Source organism: Cynocephalus volans, chromosome 10, assembly GCF_027409185.1.
Source record: "Cynocephalus volans isolate mCynVol1 chromosome 10, mCynVol1.pri, whole genome shotgun sequence".
Lineage (NCBI taxonomy): Eukaryota > Metazoa > Chordata > Mammalia > Dermoptera > Cynocephalidae > Cynocephalus > Cynocephalus volans.
In genome coordinates this window covers 37,792,938-37,820,850 of record NC_084469.1, presented here as the reverse complement: position 1 = coordinate 37,820,850, position 27,913 = coordinate 37,792,938, and the positions used below count along the sequence as shown (strand labels likewise).

General features: G+C 51.4%; 1 pseudogene; it reads right to left on the bottom strand.

Annotated features, from left to right (window-relative positions):
- Positions 1-27,913, bottom strand: part of LOC134387347 (active breakpoint cluster region-related protein-like) — a 44,841-nt pseudogene that overhangs the window by 11,714 nt on the left and 5,214 nt on the right.

Here is a 27,913-nt window from a genome sequence, read left to right as displayed (position 1 = left end):
AAAAATTTAGAAATATCTAGTAAAAGAAGAATGCTTAAGTGAATTATGGCATATCCACTTGTAACATCATGCAGGAAAATAAAATGATGATTACGAAGATTGGGCAGCAACAGGGGAAGATGCTTATGATGTGAAAGAGAAAGAACAGAGCCCAAAATTGGGCATTTACTCTGATTATAACAGTATGAAAAAACATAAGAACATTTTAAAAAATGAGAAGGAAATACAGCAACAGGAGACTGGGTGATGGTTTTTTCTATAATGTCCTTATTTTATCTTTATAATTAAAAACATGATTTGTTTTTAGAAAAAGAGCATGTAGTGAAATTAAGTTAAATTAATATATTTTTAAAAGGAAAAAAACATACAGATTGCACAAGGTTATTGAGGGCTCCACAGGGGCAGGGTCTGGATCCCCCCCCACCAAGACCCTCGACTCCCGCACACTCACCCAGCAGAAGGCTTCTCCAGCTTGGCACACAGTAGGACATCTGTAAAAGGAAGACATGCTGCAGCTTCCGGGAGCTCTCTGACACTTCTGCCAGGAAGCCGTCCTTCACCAGCTGCCGCGTCTGAGGGAGAGGGCACACCCCCTACCAGCCTGCTCAGAGGGGAGGGCAAGCCAATGGCCCAACCTGCCCTGGGCAGGGGGGAGGGGGGAGGCACCATCCCACTAGGGAGGGCTCAGGGAGGGGTTGTGCTGCCTGGTGGTTAAGAGCCCTGGCTTTGGAGTCACACAGACACAGGTCTGAATCCACACTCTGCCACTTCTCAGCTGTGATCTCAGGCACGTTCCCTGACCTGAATCTCAGATTTATCATCTGTAAAACGGAGATAATGATATCTGCCTCACAAAGTAGGATTCATCAGGATGAACGTAAAACAGTACCGCGCCTGGCACAAAATATGTGACCAACAAATGGTAACCTTACACTTTCCCACTGTTCTCAACAGCTCCCACCTGGATGGACCCTAGTCCAGAATGACCCGGTTTCTCTACCCTGGAGCATGAACACCCCTCCCTCCTGAAACCCCTCCCAACCAAGCATAAGAAGCTGATCTAGTTTCAGCTCAGACCTGACCTGCAGACTCACTCAGGCCTTTTGTGCTACTTCTCAGTGGATTCTTCCAGCACCTCCAGTGGATGGGAGACCCTGGGCTACCCTCAGTGGGGCTGCAGCTACCCTGAGGGGAACTGAAGCCACCTCTTGAGTTTTGGACAGTCGAGAGCATTTTGCTCCACATGGGACTTCCAGAGTTTCCTCCCCACCCCCTCTGAGGGTGTCACATCTGTCCCAGCTTTCCCCGTGTCTATTATATACTGTGTGACCTACATATGCTGCAATATGTAGGTGGGCATATTGAAAGTATACAATTATGATGATCTGAAATTGATGGTGCTCTAAGCCCTCTGGAGATTTTTCAGATATCCCCAGAATAAAACAAATTAGTGACATTCCTGGGTGTTACAAACCAGGGCTGGGAACTGCACAGAGACAGCTCTCTATGCCCCATTAGTCACTCTCCAGACTCTGTCCCTCATGATGTCTCTCCCAAGAGACACTGGAGGCTCATAAATATAACAAAGGAGCATAAACCCAGTCAGCCTTCACTACTAAATGTCACTTAATTGCCTCTATTGGACAGGAAGCATTGTATCTGGGCCAGGCTGTTGACACATGAGGGTAATTGTCCCTCTGATTCTTCACATTGCTCCCCCTCACTGCACTACCCTCCACCCTCCCACTAAGAAGGGCCCCAGGGGAGCTGCTGTACCACACCTCAGTGCCCACGTGGGATATCCCAGCAACCTGGGCAGCCTCAGCCTCCTCTAGTACCAGCCTTTCCACATTGGGCTCAGTCCCTAGCTCCTGCTTGTGCAGGCCGATTTGAAGCAGCTTGGAGCTCCTGTGTCCTCAGCCTCTGGGGGATCCCTGAGAGCATGATACTGGCCAGAGGAGGGTGTTCATATTCAAGGATGGAGTACTCAGAGGCCCAGCTTCCCTAACATGGGGGACAATGCATGGGGCTTGCAGGCAAAGAGCCCATGCACAGAATCCAGTTCTGACAGTATGGCTGAGAGATCTTGCGCCAGACCTGGAGAGGCTCTCCAGGACTCAGTTTCCTCTTCTGCCTCATTGGATTGTTGTGAGGATCAATGGGACACTGGAATTAAATCTCTCAGCCCAGGGCCTGAAATGCCATAGGTAATCAGGGTGACCAAGGACTGAAGACCTCTCCCTGGCCGGGAATGGGATCAAGTTTGGAGAGACACAGGGCACAGGGCTGTGACACCCGTGTGTGAAAGAGAGAAAGGACACGGGTTCTGGTCCAGCCCATGCTCCTTGGCCTGAAAGTGAGGCTGTGCTAAGTCCTGAGCTCACCCCCCACTTGGGGGTTGTGACTGCAGTCCAGTGGGGATCAATGTCCTCGTTGATGCTGGACAGGAAGTTCTGGGATATGCGGGGGGCATCCTGTAGCAGCGGGTAGTCTGGGTGGTCCACAGGTGTGTGCTTCAGCAGGTCCTGGGAAGGGGTGGGGGTGGGGAGTTGGGGAGAGGTGCTGGGACTCAGTGAGAAGACGGCTGGGAGTCCTTAATCCTCACCAAAAGAATTCACAGGGGGGCACTAGGGGACCCACACTCATGCCTGCAAATCTGAACCAAAAATTAGGGTCAGAGCAGCAGGAGTGACCGTTTCATTCCTGCTGTCGTCATCAATCTTTCCCCCTGTGGGGGAAGCCAGGCGGAGTCTCATCTCACTGAGCAGCTGGGAGAGATACCCCTCTACCCACCCCACAGCTGCTCCAAGGACACTGGAGACTGAGAAGCAGGGGACAGGGAAGCAGGAAGTGCCTGCCTCCTAGGGGGCATTTGGCCAAATGTCAAACTTAGTAGCCAAGCTATATATGGACCCAGGTCCTGCTGGCATGGTTATCTCAGGCCAGGCAGGCGCAGTCCAGGCCAGAGTCCCTCTGCCCAACTCCCCCAGTGGGCTGTGCTCCGTGACTCCAGCACCCTCTCGCCCTTGGCTCAGTCTCCCACTGAACTCCTAACCCCTCCCTGGCAATTTGGGGGTGTGACACTCACGTGTAGGACCAGAGTGCTCTGAGTGACTCGGTCAATGGGCTTACAAGCCCATTGAGAAGAGCTGTCAGAGAAGGCAGGGAGGAGACAGGTCAATGAGATGCTGGAACAACGTGAATCCCTAGAGCCCAGTTTTACCCCCAACACCAACACCCACTGACAGGAAGCCCAGGCGGGTTCTGCCTCCACTCTCACTCCCAGCAGGCCAAGCAATAGGAGCAGGCGGACGCACAGCTCTGGCAGCCCAGGTTCCCCCAACCCCTGCCTCTGCATCTATCTCCCACCAGATGTGACTTCTTTGAGGGCTACCCCCAGGCCCGGCCTGGCCTGGCTCAGAGCAGATGCCCCCACACCCTCCACCCTGAATCACAGGGCTACACCTGGCCAGACCCAGCAGAGGTCCAGCACAATTTGAGTCACACCCAGGACCCAGGATAAGGGAAGGAGACATGCTGTTGTTCCAGGAAGGGCAGCTTCCCTACCCCTGATCATTCTCACACTCCTCCAGTCGAAGGCACAGCCAGCTGGGAACGGCATGCTTCTTTCTGACCCCCACAACTGGCCTCATCTCTATGAGGAAAGACCCTTCTATATATGCTCAGACCCCCAGACAGAATAGGACAGGCTAGAGGAAGGGATGCAGGCCAGATCTGCACAGAAAGGCTCTGCTCTCAAGCAGGTGGCAGCCTGAGGGGAGAAAGATTTCCTGAAAGAATTCAGATCGGGCCCTGCATATGGGAACCACAGAGGCCAGGAGAACGCCAGCTGAGCCAGGGCCCCACGTCTCACACCCCTCTGCAAACCAGACACCAAATGAGGATTGCTGGGATTCAGGCGGAGGGGCAGCTGGCAAAGCAACACTTCCAAACATCCTTCCTGCAAGCAGCTGAGCCCTGCCCCTCCCAATATGGGGGTTCAACTTTGGTCCTGCACCCAGGTACCTCTCTGGGTCATGACCTATGGCTTCCTGCCACAGGAACAGCAAGAGGCAGAATGCTGGTCTGGGAAGGAGGACCCTAGATTGGGTGTCCCATAGGACCAGGTTGTGACAGATCCCAGAGCTGACACTCATGCCCTAGCCAGCCCCCAAATCAATGAGTTCCCCAAAGCCTTAGATATAAATGCCCTGTGCATTGCTAAGCAGACACTTCAGGGAACAATCTGCTGGCTATGAAGAAGATGTGGTCTCAGTGCTGTGCCGCAAGCTTCAGCTGCAGTCTTTGCTTGGTTGCCCATTAGAATCACCAGGGGAGCTCTTAAAAGATACAGCTGCCTGCCCCCATCCCCCATCAACCAAATCCAATCTCTGCAGAGTGAAACCGGGTAATGCATTTTTTAAAAAGTTCCTTTGCTGATGTGTAATAATGGTTGAAAACCATTGCTTTATGCAAATATTTCCTATGACTTATTTGTAGCCCTTTCTTATCTAGCAATTTCTAGAGACCCTCCCCATGGGCTGTGGGAACTACAATGGGCAGGACCAGGCTTGGAGTGTCCTGGGACAGTGAGGGTAGAGCCCAGTTACTAGCTCAGAGGGACCCATTTCTGAGGTTGTTTAAAGCACCAACCTGTGGCTCAGCCCATCTGCAGGGGGAAAATCACACCCCTAGAGCCCCAGAAACCCCAAAGAAAGCATAAGTCCAGCAGCCACCCGTCAGGGTGGGCCCTTGAGTTCCATTCCCAGGGAAATCTGGCACTGCACTGCCAGCTCCCTCCAGCCTTCTCTCGGGTCCCAGGAGGAAGAGATTTCTGACTAAGCTCAGAGGTCTGCACAAATGGGGGGTTAGGTTTCAGAGAAGTTATTAATATGCCTGCAGTCACCTCAAGAGTCCACGTGACCGGGGCCTCTGCCTGAGGCCGAGTGCGGGGAGGACGTCTGGGAAGAAAGGTGGGGAAAGTAGAAATGCAGGGAGGGGACCCTGGGGCCACAGTCAGGTATGGAGGGAACTGGGGGAGGAAGGGCAACCCCAGTGTGTGTGCTCCCCACAACCCCTGCACGCCTGCTTCCCTGAGCATTCAGGGTGAGGAGCTCACTCTCACCCCAGGAACTCCTGCCCTTCACCCTTTCACAGGCTCTGGTAGGCTGGCCTGCTTCCTGCCCCTGCTCCACCCACTCTCCCCTCTCCTCACCATCCCGTTCCTGCCCTGCCTGGGATGCACCAAGTTGTAAAGCCTGTCTCTCCCCCTCCACCAGGAAGCCTTCCCTGACCAGCACCTTTGCAAACACCTGCCATGTCTAAAAGTCAGACCACTGTTATGAGCAAGCTGGTCTTGCTCCAATTTGCTGGACACTGAGTTAACTGCTTGGCATGCATTATTTCCTGTGATTAAAAAGGGAAGCAATTCTCATTAGCTCTATTTTACAGATGAGAAAACTGAGACACAGAGACATTATGTAACTTGTTCACAGCACAAAGCTATAAGTGGTAGCTGGGTTTTGAATTTAGGTCTACCCATGCTCCTAACTTTGAGCCATCCTGTCCCTTGGGGGAAAGTAGCACATGTAAAAGCTCAGTGAACCACAGGAGGTTCTCTGAAAGATTCACCAGGGACAGGTTAGCTGGCCTCACTACCAGGGTGAGCCCCCTGCTTAAGACTGGCTCCCTCATTCCTCACTCCCCACTTTGAAGCTGACTTCAAAGACAGTATCACGGGGACCAAAGAAACCTTGAACTCTGGGTCCCAGGCCTGTTTCACTAGGACTAGGCTTCCTCTCGTGGAAGGAAGAGGAAGAAAAGGGCTGACCCCAGCTGCTTTTTTTTTTTTTTTTTTTTGGTGACCAGTAAGGGGATCGCAGCCCTTGGCTTGGTGTCGGCCACACCGCGCTCAGCCAGTGAGTGCACCGGCCATCACTATATAGGATCCGAACCCATGGCGGGAGCACTGCTGTGCTCCCAGTGCCGCACTCTACCGAGTAGGCCACGGGGTCGGCCCCCCAGCTGCTTTTTAAAGGAGGCAGAGTTGAGACTTGACCAACTCCTAGGCCAGACCAAAAAGACCATTTCCCCCGTGATCTTGGAACAGGCCAATTTCAAGTCCAGCTCTTCTCCTGATCCCAGCTGGTCAGACTCTGAGAGATGGGCAGGGGGACAGGGCAGCTTCTGCTCAGCAACTAGAGTTCTACAGCTGTCCTGCTGGGGCAGCTGGACAGAGGCTGCTTCCATATGAGTGTCTTTGACACAAGACAGCCTGAGGAGGTGCGGGGACCAGCACAGTGGCCTCGGGGAAAGATCCCAGGAAGCCTCGTCATCACTCCTCCAGCAAACTGCCACCCCCTTGGTGCAGCCTTCAACGAGGAGCTCCGGGTTACCACGGAGATGGGACAGCAAAGTGACTGAGAAGCATACAGAGACAAAACTCCTGGTGGGAGGGAAGAGGAAGGCCCTGAAACCAGCCACCTGCTGCTCCAACACACTGCCCAGAGCAGCTGGCCTGGAGGGAACACTTGCCCCCCACGCCCTGCCAAAGGCAGCTTGGGCCACCCCTTGGCACTTCCTGCCTCACAGAGCAGGGTCCACAGGCTACTAGACACCTCCCACCTAGGCCTGCCTCAGCCTCCCCCACCAGCCTGGCTGGCAACACGTGCCTGTCCCGGGACACCACCCCCCCACCCCAGGGAGAGGAGCTGCAGAGAGTCGGTCCAGGTCCCTTCCACTGAACGATGTGTGACTTTCACAAAACAGCAGCTGCGACACCATCTCTCTCAGCAACATTCACTGCAGATCTTCTAAGAGCCAAGACCCCAGCTTGAGCTCTTGGTGTGGCTAGAAACAGACCTCATAGCAACCAGGTTCCCTCCTGCTCTCCCCCTGCAGCATGTGCGCGCTGAGCACACGATATCCTGGGTGTTCAACCTCCACTCCTCTCCCCCGAAATAAAGGAGCTCCCAACTTCTCCCTACAGCTCCTCTCGGTTCCAGGTGCTGCTGTCCAGACCATGTGCCACTCTCTGGCCCCCGCTGGCCCCTCTCTTGGGCTCAGGGTTACCACGCCTGCAGGTGCAGCCTGTCACCTCTTCTTAACAGCATCTCCAGGAAGTTACTCAAAGCCATCAATTCCCCACAAATCCTCAGGGGACTTGGACCCCTTCTAGCCTGTCCCTCCATTTCAAAGCCACCCTGCCCTGAGTGGCCCCCAGGCTGGCTGCTCTCTGCAATGAGGGTAGACGCAGGTCCAGCCACTTGCCCAACCCCCTTCTCTGCTGCCTGCAAACCTTGCCAGCCACATTTGAGCCCGCTCCAGCCAGCCCCCAGCAGTGGGAAGGTACACCACCTCCCCTGGAGGGGCGCAGGGTTACCATAGGTGCAGTTACAGCAGAAGCGAACCATGAAGAGAATTTCTACGGCTGCCTCCGTCCCTGTGGCAGAAGCATGCAGCCATCGCTCCCAGCTCAGTGACCTTGCCAGTTGTTGCTGCACAGCCTCCAGAACGAAGCGAAGCAGCGGCTCTTCTAGCAAGGGGGAGGGGAGGGAGGCGTGTGGAGAGGTGAGGGGAGAGGGGAGGGGAGGGGAGGGGACCGTGCATCCTGCTGGCATCCTAAGGAGGAGCACATTTGTAGTTGGCTGGCTGCCTGGGGACGAGAGGCTGGATTCCTTGCATGCACACGTGCACACACACTCACAAGCAGGGAGGGCACTGTGTTCACACAGCCCACAGTCCACAAAGCCAGACAAAGGATGGTGATTTTAATCCAGCCCTTTGCCAAAGTACCTTCCATGGTGACTGATGTATATGGCTGTTCTTGGAGTCCTTGGGACCTTCCACTTTGAGTTTCTGCCAAAAGGAGGAGAGGAATCACCTGGTCTGCCCCTCACCTCCCCACCTCCCATCGTGAACATGGCAGGAAAAGGGGCTCAGTGCAAATATGAGAAGAGAGACAAAGGAGATCTGCCTCGGCCTCAACACCTAGATTTCCTGTGAGCTCCTGGAGCCTGGTGGAGCCCATTGGCTAAGGCGAGGGCAGAAGAAGGGGACTCTGGATACCAGACAGGACAGGTTGGTAGGGAGCATTGTGATGGTAGGAACCCCTCAGACCCATCCCCTAAAGCCCCTCCTCAGCAACCCCGAGCACCTTCCAGAGAATGAACAGTGGCAAGAGCAGGACCCTACCCCCACTATCCCCCTAGCAGCCACCTCTCAGGGATCTGTACACATCAGCCCCGGGCAGCCTGGGTTTGGACAGACAAGCACCAGGTGTACCAGCTGATCTTTGGGGCAAGAGCCACCCTTGAGATAAGGAGGGATCCCTCACACCTATGCAGGGGTTAGCAGGAAGGTGGCAGACCTGAGGCAGAGATGCTACATCTTACCCATATCCAGAGGGATTTACCCAGCCCCAGCCCCACCTGATACTCCCCAACCACCTGTGCCTGTGCTGGGCACAGAGAGGAGACTGCAAGGAAGGAATAGCAACACCTCTGCTGGATCCTATGCTAAGCAACCTGGTAGTGAGTGCTGGAAGCAGACTTCAGGGATGGCTTATCTGATCCAAACCTCTTCTATCTGCCTTTAGAGAGAGAGAGGTTCCAGCCCCAGCCTTTGCTAACTGTGCAATATTGCCTGCAATTGGAGCTGTAATGCAATCCCCACTTGACAGTCTGAGTGCACAGAGCCTTGAAGAGGAATGTGGGCAGGAAGGCAGGGGGCGAGGTGAGGCCAAGGTCAGGCACACAAGTGATATTGCCTGCTCTGCCCAGGAGGGAGGAAATGCCTAGACACAACAGGGGCCCACATTTCCTACTCCTGTCTCTAGACAGAGAAAACCCCAGGGACTGAGCTTGGGGTGCGCATGTGGGAGGGGGGTATCAGGGTGTTACTCAACTTCTCTAGGCTATGTCTCCAGCTGCTGCCTGGATTCCCAGCTTCAGGGAATTTTTCTCCAAGCCCCCCTCCAGTGCAGCCTACAGGTATGAAATCACTACTGCTGCAGAGGACAAAGGACCTAATTGTAGTAATTAAGTGACAGCGCCATCAGGAAGCAACAGCATCATCGAGTGACTCAGGTTGAGAAGCCACTTGCAGAAGGCCACGGGCTGGCTTTGCCCTCTGCAGTGCATAGGCCTGGAGAGGGGCTTATAGATGTGTGCTGGGGTTTCTGGCCATGCACAGAAAACGGACAATCAGCCCAGGCTAAGAGGAGATCCCACATGCCCTCTGGACCACGTATGACTCTGGGCACGTGGGCAACCTTGGCAGGGCCACTTTGAACACTCTGAGCACAGATTGGGGGAGTCCAGTTTGCTTCCAGGGAGGGCTGGGAGCTGTTGGGAAGCACTATTTCTCCAGCGTCATGAGTCCACGTAGAGGGACTTCCCCATCCCTCCCTCTGTCCTCCTAGGCAGAGAGTGACTCATCTGATCCATGGTTTTGGGAGAAGAAACCGAGCTCAGCCCTCTTCTCTCTGTCCCCATTGTGGGGACGGGTCTGTGGCTTCCCATTCCTCCCAGGGACTCAATAGATACATTTAAGTGCTAGCAAGCCCAGTGTGGCTACAGATCCAAATCCACATTTTCCAATCTGGCTTTTATTAGTAATCAAGTTGACATTTTCATCTCCATCTGTCCAACTCCTGTGCTGCCTCTCAGTTGATTCCAAACTTGGGCATAACCCGTAACCCCAGTAGTTTCAGGAAAACTATCCTGCATCACCAACTTTTCTAGCATCAGAGCTAAGATGGGAAAAGCAAAGGGCCAAGAGAGGCTTTTAAGGCAGCACTTCCAAGACTGCAGAAAGTATGCCCCTTTCCCCAGAATCAGAGGTTCTTTTGCCCTGAGCTTGGAGCTGGGTGCTATTCCTGCAATGCCAGTGGGTTAGGAGTGTCAGTGAGGTCTTTTTTGATAATGGGGTGAGCTAGGCTGTTCTCCTGAAGGATCCTACAGCAGCCATCCCCTCCCTGCCACTCCCTGGATAGAAGTGCCAATGGCAGATGATGCCACATCTCTACCCTGCAGAGGAGCATGAAAGGAAGGCTTTGCTGCTGTAGCAGAGGCAGGCATGTTCCCAACCAGAGGGTCTAGGACTTCTCATAAGTGGTCTTTGCCTCCCTCTCTGTGGGATTTGAGTCTTAGAGTTGGACAAGGATCTTAAAAGACTACCTAGTCCAGACTTCCTCAAATGTTCCTGATCAGAAAAAGCACCCAGAAGCTCATTAAAATATGGGCCCTACCCAAGCCTTCTGAATCAGAAAATCCAGGCAAGGTTCCCAGAAATCTGCATTTTAAACAGTGCCCTGGTGATTCTTATCAAGCAAGTTTAGAATTACTGGACAAGTCCAAACACCTCAGAGAGAACAAAAGCCAAGAGAAAGTGACTTGCTCAAGGTCACCACAGTGTGGGAGAAGCGGCCTTTTTTTTTTTTTGCCTCCCTATTCCTCTCTCTAACCTGAAATAGAATTTTTAAAAAATCAAACAAATTGATATTCTCATATTAAGAGGGAAAATAGCAGGTGCAAGAAAGCAAATGTCAGGCTGTGTTACCCATCAGGGTAACCACTTCCCTGACTGGCAAGCAGAGGAGGAGAGACCCAAAGCCTAGAAGGCTCTGAGCAACCCCCCCACAGCCCAGCATCACTGAGGGGGCTATGTGTGCAGAAAGCTGCCTACCTCTGAGATCTTCTGGAACTGGTTGTTGGACTGGCTGCACTTCTCAGCTGTCTCCAGAGCGATCTCATAGTTGTCACAAAAGCTTTGTACATGCCAAGGTGGCTGGCCTGCAGGGAGGAGACAGAGAACAGAGAGAGAGGAGTGTGGGAGTGGGATGGGAGAGGATTAATGAATGGATGAAAGCACCTGGAGCTCCCTCAGTGCTCAGAACCTCTAACTCAGCTCCAAAGGGCTAGCTGGGAACAGGGGAAAGGCAGGGACGAACATGGTACGGTATCTCTTTGCACTTGACAGGTGCCATGGAAACTGGCTCAGCCAATAAGGTTAACAAGAGGATGCAGAGGATGGATGGGAAGAGGCGGGGGGAGAGAGCAGGGCAGGGCCTTTGTTGGCATGCTGGAAATTCAACTCATCACATTTGGCTTTCTTTAGTATCATCAAGGTCTCACAAGGTTTGAAGCCTCCTAACGCCTCACACCTCTTTCCCATCCTGGAATTAGCTGGAGCGTGGGGATGGGGTGGGCACGTGTGGCCTGCTCAGTCCTCCACTCCCGTACAGAGTGAGAGGTATAGCATTTAAAGTTGCAGTCTCTTCACTTCCTTTGGCCTCTAGGTCCCGGTCCCCACCTCCTTGGCTTCCAAAAAGCCAAAACCCCTGCCTCACTACACATTCACACATCACTTGGAACCTAACCCAAAGCTTTCCATGACTCATGGCCACATAGAGCCTGGCCTCTGCTTCAGAAGCAAGGCAGATCCATCACCCTTTCTGTAAAAGGGGAAACCAAGGCTCATTAATTCAATTCCTCAAATATTTATGGACAGCCTCCTCTGGGCTATGCATCTGCATTTCCTATTAAGGGAGCAAAGGGTGAAAATTCAAATTAAAACCACAATGAGATACAATTTCATACCCATCAGAAGGGTCAAAATTTAAAAGTCTAATGTTATCAAGGATTGGCAAGAATGTGGGAAAATATGAACTCTCATGGACTGCTTGTGGGGGTGTAAATTAGTACAATTATTCAGAGAGCAATCTGTCAATAATAAAGCTGAAAATAGACACAGACTCAGCCTACTGCTTAGCAAATCTACTTCTACATACAAACCATAGAGCTCTGCTGTTCAATCCAGTAGCCACTAGCTACACGTGGCTACTGAGCACCTGAAATGTGGTTAATACAAATTAAGTTATGCTGTAAGTATAAAAAAACACTGGATTCCAAAAGCCGAGTATGTAAAAGTGGATGTAAATTACCTCGTTAGTTTTTTAATATGATCCCATGTTGAAATGATAATATTTGGATTTGTTGGAATAAATGAAATATATTGTAAAACTTAATTTCACCTTTTTATTTTTACTTTAAAAAATGTGACTACTAGAAAATTTGATATGCTACATGCAGTTGCAATATGTTTCTCTTGTAATATGCCCAAGGAAACGTGAGCAAGGGAATTCACTGCCTCACGCTTGGTAGTGGAAGGGCTGGAGACAAATGCTCACAAAGAGGGAAACCCATACACACAGCCATTAAAATGAATGGCCTATATGTATGCGTAATAGCTCTGACAAATTTCAAAATGAATGTTGACTGAATTGCAATATATGTAGATACATGTATATGTATACACATTTTAAAAGTACATGCAAAGCCATAAAAAGATATAGATATGCAGTAAAAATACAAACTGCAGTCTAGAAGGCTACACACCAAATTCAGGCCAGTACCTGCTTCAAGAGGAAAGGGGGACTGGCCAGTTAGCTCAGTTGGTTAGAATGCAGAGTTATAACAGCAAGGTCAAGGGTTCAGATCCTGGTACCGGCCAGCTGCCAAAATTAAAAAATAAAAATAAAAGAGGGAGAGACTTCACCTTCACTTGTATTGCTTTACTGCTCTGATTTAAAAGTTTTGAAATGAATCTTTGGAGCTTAACATCTTTTAGTTTTGGGAGGTGAGGACACAGCTGTCTGCTACGTGATTCTCTAGATTTTCTGGTTCAAAATTTTTTCAGTGAAGTAGGAAGGGGGTACAAACAGCTGCTGCTGGGCTTCCTCAGGGGCTTCTGTAGAAAGCAGAGTGGACGGCCGCTGAGCCCACCCCAGACCACTCTGCTTCCTGCAGAATCCCTGTGCTCCTCCAGGACCCAAAGACACTGGGGAGCAGGGCTGGCTGCAGCATCAACTGCGCCCGGATCCTCTCAGGGCATAGACAGCCCTCCCAGGAAGCTGGGGAGAAGTGGGGACATCCAGGGAAGCCAGAGAGGACAGTGAGAACTGGGGAGAAGCTAAATCCAGAGCAGTGCAGGCGTCAGCCCAAGGGGACATGTTTTCCAAAAAGAAATATCTTAGGGGAGAAGCAAGAAGGGACAGAACCTATTTCCTTTTCCAGGGGGAGCAGGGCTCCATCAGTGCCCCAAGCTATAGGAGATGTGCTAGACAGTTGCTCCCTAAGCCAAAGTACAAATCATTGACAGTCTTCTTCTAGGAAAGGACTCTCTTCCCCACTTTCGCAAAAGAAGGATAAAGCCTGGATGCCCAGGTTAGCACACTACCCTCCTGTGAGCCAGGAGCAGGAACCACCGTGCAGGGCCTGTGTGCAGGGGCAAGAGCCACCTCAGGCACTGCTATCTCCACAGTCACCCTAGGCTACAGGGCCCGAGGCCCAGCCTGCCAGGGTCATTAACTGGGAAATGGAGGTTGCTTGGAAACAGCAGCTTGGCACTGAGATGATCTCATAAAACAAACAGCAGATCTGCCAATTCCCCTCTCTCGGTAATGAATAATCAAATACCCAGAGACTTCAGCTGAAAATAAACTGCCTCCAGATGCCCAGCCTGCCCTGGCTGCACCCCGTCCCTCCCAAGCCTGCAGTCCAGGGGCCTCAGACATCAGTTCATGATGCTGGGGAGGGGAAGAGGGTAGCAAATTCATGACCGGGCCCATGAGACCAGAAGAGGGGACCCTGGTGACAGCAGGGTCCAAGTGATGCACACACACTGGGACTGCCTTTCCACTGTGCTCCCACTACTCGCCCTCCCACCCTTGGTTTGCTCTCTTCTGCCCTCCTGGGGGCTGAGAAGATGCTGCCCCCAAGCCGATCAGCTCTGCAAGTTCCAGGGGGTGATGAGGGGATGTTCACTATCCCTGAACTAAGGGAAGCATCTAGTGGTGCTAGAACCGCAAGTGTGGAGTCCCCTTGAAATGATGCCTTCTGAGTGCTTCTTAACCACAGTAATGATAACGGCTAATTATTGAGGATTTATTAATTTCTGACGTTCCAGCCCCTGTTCCAAGCACTTTCAGGTATTAACTCACTTACTCCTCTTAAATCCAATGAAGTAAATATTATCATCATTCTTTTTTTAAAGTTGGGGAAGCTGAGTCAGAGAGAGGCCAGGTAAATTGCCAGTCACAGGTTTAACCTGTGGCAGAGCTGGGATTCAAACCCAGCTGCTACCTGGCTCTAGAAGCTGTGTTTGTCCCCACCATACTGCTGGTCCCAAGAGGGATCTCAGGACACAGACCTCAGGCCCTGTGATGTCTCCCTCAATGTCCTTCCAAGTTCTCCCTAGACCCAGTGGTCAAGGTCATGGTGCATCCATTCATTTATGTATCAACCACTGGGCAGGTTCTGGGGGTCTAATGAGAAGGAAATACAGTCTGTCCTCTGGAGCTGATGGTTTGGGGAAACAGGAAGTTGCAAGTGCTCATGAGGGAATAAGCACAAGGGACTACATTCGAGCAGCTGGGGAAGGACCCTTCGGGCAGATGGAGCCGCAACTAGAGAGAGGTCAGAAAGCGCCTACAGTGTGAACTGAGAGCAGAAAGTCCAGGGTCAGGCACAGAGGGTGGCGGGAGGCCACATGCAAAGGTTCTCATAAGCCTTGCTCTTCAGGTAAAGGATCCTGGCCTTTACCTGATGGGCAAGGGGGAGCCACTGAAGGACTGAAGCAGGGGAGAAGCAAGGTCAGGTTGAGGGTTTAGATGACTCTCCTGCTGCTGGGTAGAGGGGGGAGGCGGAGGGGGCAGGCCTGGAGGAAGGAGTCACTCCTGAGGTGACAGTGGCAGTGGTCCAGGTGAGGGTCAACGGTGGCCGAGAGGAAGGGCGCGAGAGGGGTGGAGAGAAGCAGGTGGCTGTGAGCAACCTCAAAGAAGTGGACTCCACAGGACCTGGGGGTGAGAGGGGGGAGGGAGGAGTGGGAAAGGAGAGATGCCCAGGACTGGTCCAAGGCACCTGCTGAGATCGAGCCAGTGAGAAGAGCAGACACCTTCAGAGACAGAGTGTGGTTTTGAATATGCTGAGCTCCAGGCCCCAGACACGGCCAAGCAGGACTTTTCTCCAGAGTAAGAAAAGCAGAGCCCTGTCCCTCCAGCTAGTCTCAGGGCAGGGGAGGAAAAGGAGGAGCACTGCTCCCTGCTCCCCGACCATTCCCACCTGGAGAACACCACCACTGACTCTCAGTCTCCTTCTCGACTGTTGGGCTGTCCAAAGTTATGGTGGCAGAGCCCAGGGAGGGCTGGGTGAGGGGCTCTGTGGGTCTGACCCGGGGGCCCTCCAGGGGACACAGCCAGAGAAAGAGGCAGAGCTAGGAGGTCCAGACACTGAGTCTGCACGTTAATCCTACGTCTTCCCTGCAATGGTGGGGGGCTAGGCTCTTGGTGCGTCTGCTCTCAGGACCTCAGGGGAGAATCATTAGCTGATGCAGTCTCCCATCCAACTGCTTCATTTTACAGAGGCAGTGCTGAGGTGCAGTAAATCCCTGAGGTCTCAGGTGAGCAGTTCTTGCCCCCAACCTTGCACATGCCCCTCTGACTGCTGAGGGACGAGGACCTGAAGGCCAGCAGGAGAGCCTTCATTCCAGTGCTGGCTCCACAGAGTCCTCTCCCAGAGGGAGTGCCTGATGTCGAAGCACCGGGTCCAGGTGCCTCATAAAGCACAGGCCTAGGCTTTCCCCTGGGACTCACACATGACCCAGGCCTTGAAGGAGGCCCAAGAGGGCTTCAGCTGACCAGTCCTCTCTCAAAGCCCTCTTCCAACACCAGCAGCTTTACTGAAGTTCTGCATGAGGACCCTCCTTCCTTGGGAGACTCACCAGCTTCTGGAAGAGGTGGCCAGTGATGACCTGGCTGTCCCACTGCTGCACTTTAGGGCAGAGGTTGTCATAGAACTCCTTGTGGATCTTGTAGATATCCTGGATCTTGTAGAAGATGGTCTCAGTCTGCTGGATGGTGAGCATGGGCTGGGAGGTGGTAGCTGTGGCCTTCAGGGGTTTCATGGGCTAGGAGAGGGAGAGGAAGAAAATGGAGGTGGGGGTAAGTAAACCAGATTGTCAGCAGGCCCAGGGCAGATCAAGGCACTGATTAGCCCTTCCTGCTGCCTGAGTCCTGCGTAAACAAGGCCACTGAAGGCAGGGCACCTGAAGCACCTGAAGCATGGCTTGTATCAAGGAGCTGCTGTCACAGGACCCGACAAGCCACCCACAAGTGCAAGGAGAGAGAACCTGACAGCTGGAAGTGGGCCCTGCAGCCCTGCCAGGTCCAAGGGGTGGGGCCAGAGCACACTCCCCCTGTCGCTCATCTAAGCTTGACCGTGTCCGGCTGGTGCCAGGTTCACCTGTCAATTCAAGAGGATCCACGTCTTTCTTCCACAATGGCCTCATTCCCTGAGTCACACGCTTCCTTGTTGCACTTCAGTGGAAGGGGTGTTGACCGGGCACTCTGAAATATCACCGACACTTTGATTTCCCATCACTTACTCTATGGGAGGAGGAACAGGTGGCACATGTACCACTCTCCCACTTCCCACACCTGCAACTGACTCTGCTAAGTGACCATGGTGAACCTTCCCACTGAGCATGCTTGTAGTTGCAGACTTTCTCAATGCCAGGGTTAACATAAAAATAAAACCCTAGGGCCTGCAAGTGGAGAGGCTAAAAGGCACTCAGGACCATCCCCCAGCACTGGCTGAGAGCTGAAGCCATCACCTTAATGCCCAGCAGTAGGACTGTGGGATAATGATGCTTGGGTACATTTTCTTCAGCGTGATTCTCTATATCTTTTAAATCACCTACAATGAGTACATATTAATTTTTATAATCAGAAAACCCCAAAGATGCCCAGACTGTGCTACAAAGGCCCTGCAAGAGACAGGGTCTAGAAACCTGCCAGAAGAAGACATGAGAAGGCACAAGAGGGGAGAGCACGTTTACCTGGAAGAGAGAAGCCTGAGTCAGACATGGCTGATGTTCTCCATCTATCCACAGGCTGCATGGAGAGAGGCCTTAGGCTTGGTCTGGGTTACTCTGCAGACCCGGGAGCAATGGGGGATAGTTACAGGGTCAGGTTTGGGCTCACTGGAATTGTCCCCCACTGTCTCACAGAACTAGGTAATGAGCTTTCTGACAAGAGCAGCATTCTAGCAGAGAGCGGGGGACTCAGCTGCTGAAAACGCTGGGACTGGAGGGAACACCTACACTAAGGGAGACCGAAGCTGTCGCTGGCTCCCTCTGAGTGACGACCACCAGCTCGAGCTGACCCCAGCAGCCAACCTCCCAGCCAAGCTTCACTGCACCCTCCCATCTTCCTCATGGTGATGGCGGCAGAGCCCAAGTCTGCCCACAAGAGGAAGTCTCATCTACTCAAATACCCAGAACATGCTCCGACTTCTGGCTGCCTCGTCTTTCGAGCTCTACAAAGTCCAGATATGATGATAAAAGCAGGAAAAAGCAGAGCCCCTCCCTCCTACCCTCTCAGTGCTAGAACCTACTGACCCTCAGTGGCCAGTCCTTGCTAGGGAAGTAGGATGGGGTTCCACCCGGTGCAGGCCAGGCAGCGTGGGTCTGAGTGCCAACTCTGCCACTTAACAGCTGTGGGCATGTCACTGAGCATCTCTGGGCCTCAATAGACTCATCTGTAAAACTGGGACAAGACTGCCTTCTCAAGAGGACTGACGGAAAGCTCAAAAGCCATAATCTCATAAAATATCCAGTATGTGCCTGGCACACAGAGGGCAGTCAACAAATGTTAGTTGCTACTATTATTAGTATTCACCCCACCGATAATGTCCCAAGCACCTACTGTGAGGCCAGAACCGGGGTATACACAATCCCTGTCCCCACGGAGCTTCCCATCTACTAGGGGACACAGACACAACACAAGTAAACAATCAAACATGTAATTACACACAGCGGTAAGTGCGATGAAGGAAATAAGAGGGGGACCTCCTTAGACAGGGTGGTGGAGGAGCTTCTACAAAGAGGGGACATTTACCCTGAAAGGGAAAGCACAGGGGCCAGGGGGGACAGTACTCCAGGCGGACGTCCTCAAAGCCTGGCCTGAGACAGGAACGGGCTTGGTGAGGGAGAGGAGGGGAAAGCCAGCCAGTGCGCCTGTGTGCAGCAGGCCACGGGGAGAAGAGGGGCCCGAGGCAGGGCTGGAGGTGTGAGCAGGGCTGGTCACACGGGGGAAGGAGTGTGGCTTTTAAGCCCCTGCAATGACCTGGCTTTCCCTGGAGGGATTTAGGCAGGGGAGTGATGGGGTCGAATTTTCTTTTCAGGAGATTATTCTTATGCTCTTGAGAACTTCATATTCTGTTTGTGTAAAATGGGCCAATGCAAATGAAACGACTTAGTGTATAATGCAAGACAGGATAGGATATTATGCAACTTCAACTGTAAATCTCAATCAAGTGGTTCCAAGGTTGTGCCGGAGCCGCTCAGAGGGCTTCATGGAGAAGGTGGACAGAAACAGGGCCTCCACAAAGTTGGGAAGATTTGAGCAGGTGGGGGTGGTGGGTGGGCAAGCATGTCAGGCAGGAAAACAGAAAGAACCAGGAGCCAGGAGAAAGGGAATACTGTCTTCCCAAGCCCGGGTGGGCAGGTTGGGAGCTTCAGGGGCTCCCAACTCTCTGAGAGCAATACAAAGCCCACCTTCAGGAATGACGTCAGAGTTTATTCTCTTCACCTCTATGCACAGCCTAATGGAAGGGTACAAGTCAGCACAGAGTCTCGGAACCACTAATCCTCATCCCTGCCTTGGTGCAATCCCCACAGAACAGGGAATAAATTTAACAGGGAGGGAACAGTCCCAGGAGGGCAGAAGGGATAAGACTTCTCAGAAGCCACAAGGAGAGCCCTTGTCTGCCACCCACAGAAAAACAAGACACAGAGGTTCTGCTTCCTCCTAAGTCCCCCACTGTCTACAAAAGAGGAAGAAATGGACACTCACCCATGGACATTCATATGGGGGGTCTGCACTCGCCCATCACACAGTTCTCAGGACAAGATGGGGAACCTTTGCTCTTACCCCTGATTTCATCTGGGGGGCAGTTATTTCTACCTGGTGAAGCCCCACATTCCAGCCTCCAGGGCAGGAGGGAGGGCTGGAAGGCAAGACAACCCATACCGAGCTCTGACCCTGCACTGCTATTCTGCCAAGGCGCTGGTGCACCCCAACCTCCTCCTCCTCCCAGAACCCGCTGCGGGGAGCCAAGGCAGCCCCTGGCTGTGTCTCATCAGGAGAGAAATGGATTCTTAGAGAGGATCCCTGTGTGACCTCAGAGTCAACCCTGGCTCTTGATATCCCAGCCCAAGTGCTTCTCAGGAAGAAGGGGCTGGGCTAGTTCTGACCCAACTTGCCAGTGCGACTTTACACAGCCATGTGTCCCCCAGCAACTGGCCTTAATCTGCCCACTTCCTCCACCTCCTCCCCATGAAGGCCTGGCAGCTGCCGGGCACATTTGCTAACCTATCACCTTGCTCACTCCTCATTAACTTGTTTTACAGATGAGGAAGCTGACATGCAGCAGGACTATGAACTCCAGGGCCAACTGCCAGAATGAGAGCCTAAGAGAGGAGGCCATGTGTGGCTGTGGTGGGAGGGGCTGTGGGCAGTGGCCCCACGCCCTGTGGTCCCAGCACAGGCAAGATGCAGCACCTGAGCTCATTACCCAGAGCTCGGGAGATGTGGCATTACAACACATTTGACAAGGTCGTGCGCATGCAGGGTGGTATGGCCGCAGACTACAGTGCATTTGGTTTTGTCTTCCTTCACCCCCACCTCGGCGCAGGCTCCCAGACCTTACTTGTAGTCTGAGCCCACCAGGAATCAGGAGGATTACAGGAGATTACCAAACCTCACCCCAGCCAGCAACCCAGGAGGCAGGAACAGAGGCTCCCATGTGGAGTCCCTGTCTGCCTGTGTGTACACAGTCTTAGGCACACACACCCAGCCCTGTGCATATCAGGAAGTGTTAAGTTGAAAATAGACAAGCACATTAGGAGCAGAGGGGTAGGAATGGGGTGGGAGGGGGAGCAAGCAGGGAAGGGACAGATTTTCTTCTCCTTTGAGCCAGCCGCTTTGTAAGACCACCCTGAAGAGCAGAGGGTTTAGCTCCCTGGTAGCTGAGAAGGGAGGGCTCCCAGCTCTTGGAGCAGAGGAGGGAGGGCTTGATTCCTTATCTCTCTCTGAGCTTCATCATCTGCGGCTTGGCTGGGGAGGTCCTGCCCACTCTTCCTGAACCCTCCAGCCACAGACCTGGCCCCCCAACAAGTGCCTTCCCCACTCCCTCTCTCCGGCCTCTGCTCAAGAAAGAACCAGGCAGGGCCCTGGATGAACAAGTTGTGGGGAGAGAAGGGACCTGTCCTGGGGCACCTCAGGATTGGGGGCCCTAGCCTCACAGTTTTTACCTTTGGGGCATGAGCTGTTAGAAAGGCAAGGCAGGGAGGGACTGCCTTGGCTCCTAAATCCGTTATCTTTGCCCACATCAGGAGGCCCAGTGACTGCAGGCTGGAAACTAAGAGTGGCATGTCCTGATGAGGACAGACGCCTCCCCACCTTCATGGAAAGGGTGTGTTGCCAGAAACAAATAAGCCCTAACCTGTCTTCTCTTCCAGCACCAGAGGAAATAAGAGTATTAGCTAACACCGAGGCTCTTTTCTAAGAACTTTACATACAGATTCCTTTAATACTCACAACAAGTGTAGGAACAGATTATACCCAGTTTGCAGATGGAAAACGAGGCACAAAGGCTCATTTATCTGCTGAAGGCCTAGAGCTAGTGAGTGGTCAGTGGGGATGCACAGTCAGGCAGTCTAGTTCCTTTGTCTGAAATGCTTTCAAATGTGCATCCAGGTAGTAATGACAGCTATGCCACCTTTTTTGGTATAGCAATTCACAATTTATAGGGTGCATTTCATACACGGATGACTAGTAGTCTGCCTGCCCTCATTCCTTCAGCTAATATTTGAGTGCCTTAAGTACCCAGCATCGTGCTAGGTCCCCAAAAGGATCTCCTGGTCTTCTCAACCCCATGAAGAGAGAGAGAAGGTAATGGTATTATTGTCATCTTCAGGTGAGAAAACTGAGGCTCAAGCAGTGTATGCACAACTTGCCCAAAGCAAGTGGTTTTCAAACTCACAACACATGTAAGAAATAATGTGGCCCAATACATACATCCATACTCACACACACAAACATACATCTACAGACAACAGACCAACATTTCATGAAACAGTACTTGCCCTTCCTATGTGTGATGCACACTATTTTCTTTTTCATTTGTTTTAAAATGCCAGTTCAACCCAGTACACTGATCTCATAACCCACTAATGGGCCAAGATGCACACTTTGAAAAACAGCATGAGAAGCCTACTATTAATAGTAGAATCAAGTCTTACCCTAGTTCTGGTCCCAGACCAGAATCCTCATCTACCTGCCATACTGTCCATCACTTGGAAAACATAACTGTGCATACCAATGAACTCCCGTGAGACCTAACACAAACAAACTCAGCCCAACATGTTGCAAAGTATCTTCACATTTCAGTAATCATTCCTTGGATAATAAGTGCCAAATCTCCTGGGACACTGAATGACATCTCATGTCATGGCAATTATGTAACTGTGTGTCTTACAATTCTTGTAAGAATGAGTTTCTAATGACCTACACTGATAGTTCTTATTCCCCCTTTTTCTGGTTTTTTCTTATTCCCCCTTTATCTTAGTCTCAGGCTGCAAAATACCTAGAGGAGAGAACTTTATGTGCCACTATCACTCTGCCTAATATCCAGATGCATCTGAAAAGCACTTTCTTCAAAGGAAAAAACATCTTACATCTGTGTAGCACTTTTACCTTTAGAAAACATTTTAATGTTCCCCTCCCAATCTGATTCTTACAACAAGGCCTCCATGTTGGAGAGGAAATCGAGGCATCTTTACTCAGGGCTGAGGTTGGTCTAATCCCTCAGAGCTATGGTGCTTCTCAAAACAGCACAAACAGCCTCCCACCTCACGTTTCCTGACCCAGGGCTTCAGGATGGTACTAATGGTTCACTTCCTCAGGGAGGAGAAAGGTCTTGGACCAGGAATGCTGAAGAGGGGTCAACTTGATTGACTGGTAGAGACTGCCCAGAGCACAGTGAGGAGGAAGTGCTAGGCCCCCACCGGACAGAGGACTGTATCAGTTAGTAACGCCTGTGCCAGGTCCAGGGCGATGGGAGTGTCAGCCTTCCCTAGCCTTGCTGTGCTTTGTTTCCTGCCTTTCCCAGAGTGGGGCAATGGAGAGTCACAGCTGAGAGGCAAGGTCTTTCCTGGCAATGACCCCAGCTGCCCCACACCAGCCATAAGCACAGCAGCCCCACAGACTCTATCCACAGGGATGGACTGGTGCAGGTCCCCCTCCTCTCCAACTCCAAAGGCAGTTTTAGAGCATGACATTGTCCATCAAGGGGATCAGAAGTCCCCAGAGCTTCTACTCACCAGCAGCAGGGCTTCCAGCTGGTTAACGTAGATCTCTTCACTAGCCAGGAACCCCGACAGAACCAACTTCCTCATCTCCAGGCCTTTCCCTGCTTCCACCTGCACACGAGCAAACAAACGGCAGCAGCTCATGAGAAAGGAGCCAAAATCCCAAGGGGCCTGTCTGTCTCCTTTTCCTCACCTTTTTTCTCTTCTTTCAACTAACATGTTCATAGGGGATAAAAGCCAGATACTTCATAGAAAATCTGAATAGACAGAAATATAAAAGGAAAGACAACCACTCATATTCTTACTGCTGACATCCTGCTTTGTTTCCCTCCCAACCTTTTTTCCACATTTCCTTATTTGATATTCATCCATCCATCTAATCCTTCATCCATCTATCCAAGGAGCCAACCTCATAGTCATGTGCAACATGACAAAGGACTTGCCCTCATGACTGGTGGACAGCTTAGCGAGGGAGGGGGATTTAAGATGGAAAATCAGAGTCATGACTGAGGCAGGCCGTGGTCACAGGGGAGGGCACAGCAGGGGCCGGAATCTAAGTCTGGGAGACAGAGGGAGCTCCCAGAGGAAGTGATGTATAAACCGACAGAAACAGGGGTCAAGAGAATGGGATGAAAATGGGTGTGGGAGCCCAGCCTAGTGGCCTTCCAACTACACTTCCGATGCTGTCTTCCTGTCCCCAGGGGGCTCAATCCAACAGAAGCTTCTGTCTGTGGCCCCTCAGCCTTACCCCTGTCCTGTCCCCCCATCCCAGCATTTCCCGATAGCCTCATTGTGTAAGGAGCAGACCCAAACTAGCTTCCTCCTCCCTCCAGAATCCCTGCTCCTCTGTCATGGAGATCATGCCCTCTCCAGCCTTGAATGCCCACCAATCAACACAGCACCTGGCACAAAGAAAATAGCCAAAAAATTTTCCTCGGTGAAAAAATGTATAATCATTGTCCTCCAGGATCCCCAAGGATCCTTCCTGGCCCCCCCTCCCTTCTCCCTCCCCTCTGCCACATTTAGCCCCCAAGCCCTCGGAAGTGTCCTTGCTAATCTCTCATTCCACCGCACCCCTCCCCTCTGCTATGGCCGAGGCCCAGTGTCCCACTCTGACACCTGGATTCTCTTAACTGACCCCTAACTCTCTCCCTCTCTCCTCCCTCCTGTCCACACCCCAGAGCCACCTCATTCTTCTCAGAAGGCCACCTTACTTAATGCTGGTCCAGGACTTGATGCTGCAGAATGGGATCTTTTGGGGGATCCAATTAGGTGATTTGTTCATTTATCTATTCATTCAACAAATATTTACTGAATGCCCACCAGGCCCTATAATACAATGAAAAACAAGCAGACAATAGTCCCTTTTCTCATGTGGCTTATAATCTAGTGGGAAAGACATTTAAACAAACCAGTGAGTAATGATATGATCATTAGCTGTGCTATGGGGTCCAATCCATCCTTTACTCAAACACCTGCAGTGGCCCCTAGAGCCTCTCCTACCCTTACAATCTCCCCCACAGCCATGAGATCTTTGTCTTCCCGACATGCCAGGAGTGTTCGGCCTCTAAACTTTGGTTCTTGCTCTTCCTGCTGCCTAAGACGCCCTCTCCCACCCTGGCTCTTCTCTCGTCTAAATCCCACCTCTCCATAAAGGCTCAGCTCCTGAAGTCTCCCTGAACCACCCCAGCCTGCAGAGGCAACTGCAGCACCTAACCCATGCCCTGCCTTGTTACCTGCCCCAGGTTGAGGCCTCTGTAACACCTGCACCACACTCTTCTTCCCTGAGGCCCAGCACCACGTGATACACCTAGCATGGGCCTTCATAAAGGCTTATAAGTCCTTTCCATTTAGCCCACAAACACCACATTGAGGTGGGTACTATTATTATTTCCTCATTATACAAATGGAAAAAGCAAGACAAAAAGAGGGAATATAATAGCCCAAATCCCATGGCCAGGAACTGGCAGAGCTGGGATTCTACCCTGGGTCCTCTAACATCATGTTCTGTGCTCTTTCGCTGCTCTGATGATTTCCCCATTCTTGTATTCCTTTTTCAAGCATTGGATGCTCATCTAGAATCTCAAACAGATACCTTTCTGCACTTGGAAAGCACACCCTTGACAGAGGCTGGGAGAGTGTATGAAGCCATCAGAAATCTCATAAGCCCCAGAAGAGTTGCTTTCCCGGTGCAGATAACCCGCCCTAGTGTGTCCTCACAAGGTTTCCCATACGCACCTTCTTCCCACCCCTTCTCCAGGTGAGGAGCCTAATCCTGTCTCCCTTCAGCAGCTGGACTGGCAGATCTGGGCTGGAGGCTGCTACACCCAAAGTCTATGAAATGTTGTCTGACCCTGTGGTAGACGGAACACTGACCCCCTGCAAAGATGTCCACATCCCAATCTCTGAAATCTGTGAATATGTTACCTTATATGACAAAAGGCACTTTGCAGAGATGATTAAATTTGAAATGCAGAGATTATTTTGAATTATCCAAGTGGACCCTATGTAATCACAGGTGTCCTTGTAAGAGGGTGGACAGCTGGCCAGTTAGCTCAGTTGGTTAGAGCATGGTGCTTATGACATCATGGTCCAGAGTTTGATCCCTGTACCAGACAGCTGCCAAAAAAAAAAAAAAAAAAAAAGAGGGAGGCAGGAGGGTCAGAGTCAGAGAAAAGGCACTCTGGCAACAGAAGAGGAATGAGAAAGAGAGAGAGGAATTGACTGGAAGATGCTACACTGATAGCTTTGAAGACAGAGAATGGGGCCAGCAGCCAAGGAATGCAGGGGGCTTCTAGAAGCTAGAAAAGGCAAAGAAATGGATTCATTCCCTCAGAGCTTCCAGAAGCCATGCAGCCCTATTGACCCTTTTCAGACTCCTATATAAGAGAATAAATTTGTGTTGTTTTAAATCATAATGTTGCTTTGCCTCATATGGATTTGTCACCCCTCTTCCCCTGGGTGACAGAGAAGCAAAAAGGATTACTCAAAGCCCATTTCTTCTGAGCAGTGAGACACCCCAAAGGGGTTAATTTCCTGGAACCCTCAAGAGAGAGGCATACCTCTTTTGGGAAATTAACCACAAACTGGGTTCTGTCATAGTATTTATTCTCCAGGTCAGAAAGTTACAGAAAAAGAACACAGGTGGAATTATGGCTAAGTATAGTTTAACAATAGAGGCTGGTAACGTCAGTGAAATAACAAAGTGACATTCCATAATGCAATTTGCAAAAGGTTAAGTCGACCCACCAACAAAAGCTTGTGCTTGGCAAACATTTTCTTTCCCTACAGCAATTTCCTCAGTATGTTTACATAACAATCAAGTAAGGTTAACCTGTACCAAGGACATCTACCCTTTGAGCCAGCAATTTGGCTACGTTACAATTCTATTCTACAACAGAGACTTTAGCCTGGGGAAAGTTTCCTGTCTTTTACAAACTTAACATTTCTATGTGTAATTTTTAAAAGTTAGGTTATACCTGAAACTACAGGGCTTTGGAGGCTGGGCCCTGTGAAATACATTTGCTTTCTAAATGTTAGTATAATCCACACATAACATTTGTGACAATTTGTTTCAGCAGCATTAGGATACCAACATGGACCCCAGCTGTAGGGAAGGACAATAGTTATTTATGGATAGCTTCACAAGTACCAGGAACTGTGGTAAGCACTTTTCATGGTCATCTCACTAGAATCTCACAATCTGGTAGGTATTATCACATCCCCCTGAGGAGCAGAGAGTGGAAACTGCCAGCTTCCTGGAGCTGTACCCAATGGCGGGCAGACAGCACAGCACCCAGCACACCCTCAGGGAACAAGATCAGAGCTTATAGCAGAGGCTCTAGTCCCAGCCACTCAAGGTCAGACCCTAGGAAGCCTCCTTGCTGCTTCCCAAGCCTGACAAACGGGGACTCACCCTCCACACTGGGGGCTAGCACTGCGCCCCATTCCCCTCCTGTTTTCTGCCAACCAAGGATTTGCCCGAGGGTGTGGCAAACACCCTCTAAAGAAAGGCACTTGTGACACCCTATGAGCTTAACTGAGAGCTGATTGGACTAAGACAGGGTGAAGAACTGGTGATTTGCAGCCCCAGCCCCAAACACACCTGTACCCACCCTGGCATGAGCAAGACCCCTCAAACCCTGTGAGAGCCCATTTAGCAAGACCCTCCCTTCAATACTCCCACCTCATAACCCAATTCCCTGGTTTTGAGGAGAAGATAGTTCTGGAAAACCCACCCCCAAAAGACAATAGTCATCCCCAAGAGTCCCCACTCTGGGCTACATTCACTCTGAAGTTTTGGCTGGGATGGGTGTGGAGGTGCTAGAGAGTTTAATGATATGAAATTAAATTCTGCACATTTTACTAATAGGAGGCCTGCTGCTCAGGTACCATCAAAGTCTTCTTCCATCTTTTCTTTGCTTTCCTCAGACCCCCCATGTTCCTGGCTTAGAATTGTCTGGAAATTTTACAATTGTCTCTTCAGTCCTTGTGGGGCTATTCTTGTCTCATAAAACACCAGGGCTCAACATTCTTTCCTTCCTTCCTTCCTTCCCCACTATGTGCCAGGCACTGGGAATACAAAGGTGGAGGAGACAATCTCTGCCCCCAAGGAGTTCTCCAGAACCCCCTCTAAAGAGTTCAGGGCCATGCTGCCTACCAGCCTCCCAGCACAGGTGAGCTGCCTTCTAATTGGCACTGTCCCCACTTCCTCCCAAGCAGCACTGATGAAACTCAGCCCCAGTGGTCTCATTCATCCCTAGTACTTCACACAATCTGCTAGGCTAAAAGTTTGTCAGCTTGTGGTCCCCAAATCAAAGACATCAGGTCATTCTGGTAGGGGCAGTATCTACAGATAAGGCTTGGCCAGCTCTGGGCTGGTCTTCCACAAAGTTTAGAGGCTAAATAAGACCTCCAAAGGTTTGGTTCTAGGCCAAGCCAAGAGACAGTCTCTCCAGGAGACTTGATTTTCTCCAAGACCACCATGAGGACTAAATAGGAAGGACTGGCTTGCTGGCCACAATTCAAAGCCATAGGCCAAGCAGCAAGGGTCTGAGACTCTACAGACAGCGGAATTCAGCCTATGAGCCACACCAGTTTGCAAAGAACACCCAGCGGAATCTGCTTGGGAGTTTTGCCCATGCCTAGGGGCTTCCACCCATGCCAAGCATCAGCCTCAGGACAGCTGGCCCCGCTCCCAGTTGAGACAATGCAGGGGCACCCAGAGATTCTCTCCTCTCCCCAGCACTAGGCACTGGGGAGGTCTCTTTCCTTTAAATTCCTCAGCAGAATTTAGAGCACAGAAGACAAGGGCAACTGCAGAGGGACAAAGATCAAATTCCAGCAGCCCCTCTCTCCGAAAGGGTGGATCCCTGTATTCTGGGCTCCTTGCTGCTGTCAGAAGCTTTAGGCAGGCCCCATGAGGTCCAGGCAGTGTTTCAAAACTTCAGTTGTGCACATCCCACCTTTACAGTTTTGCCAA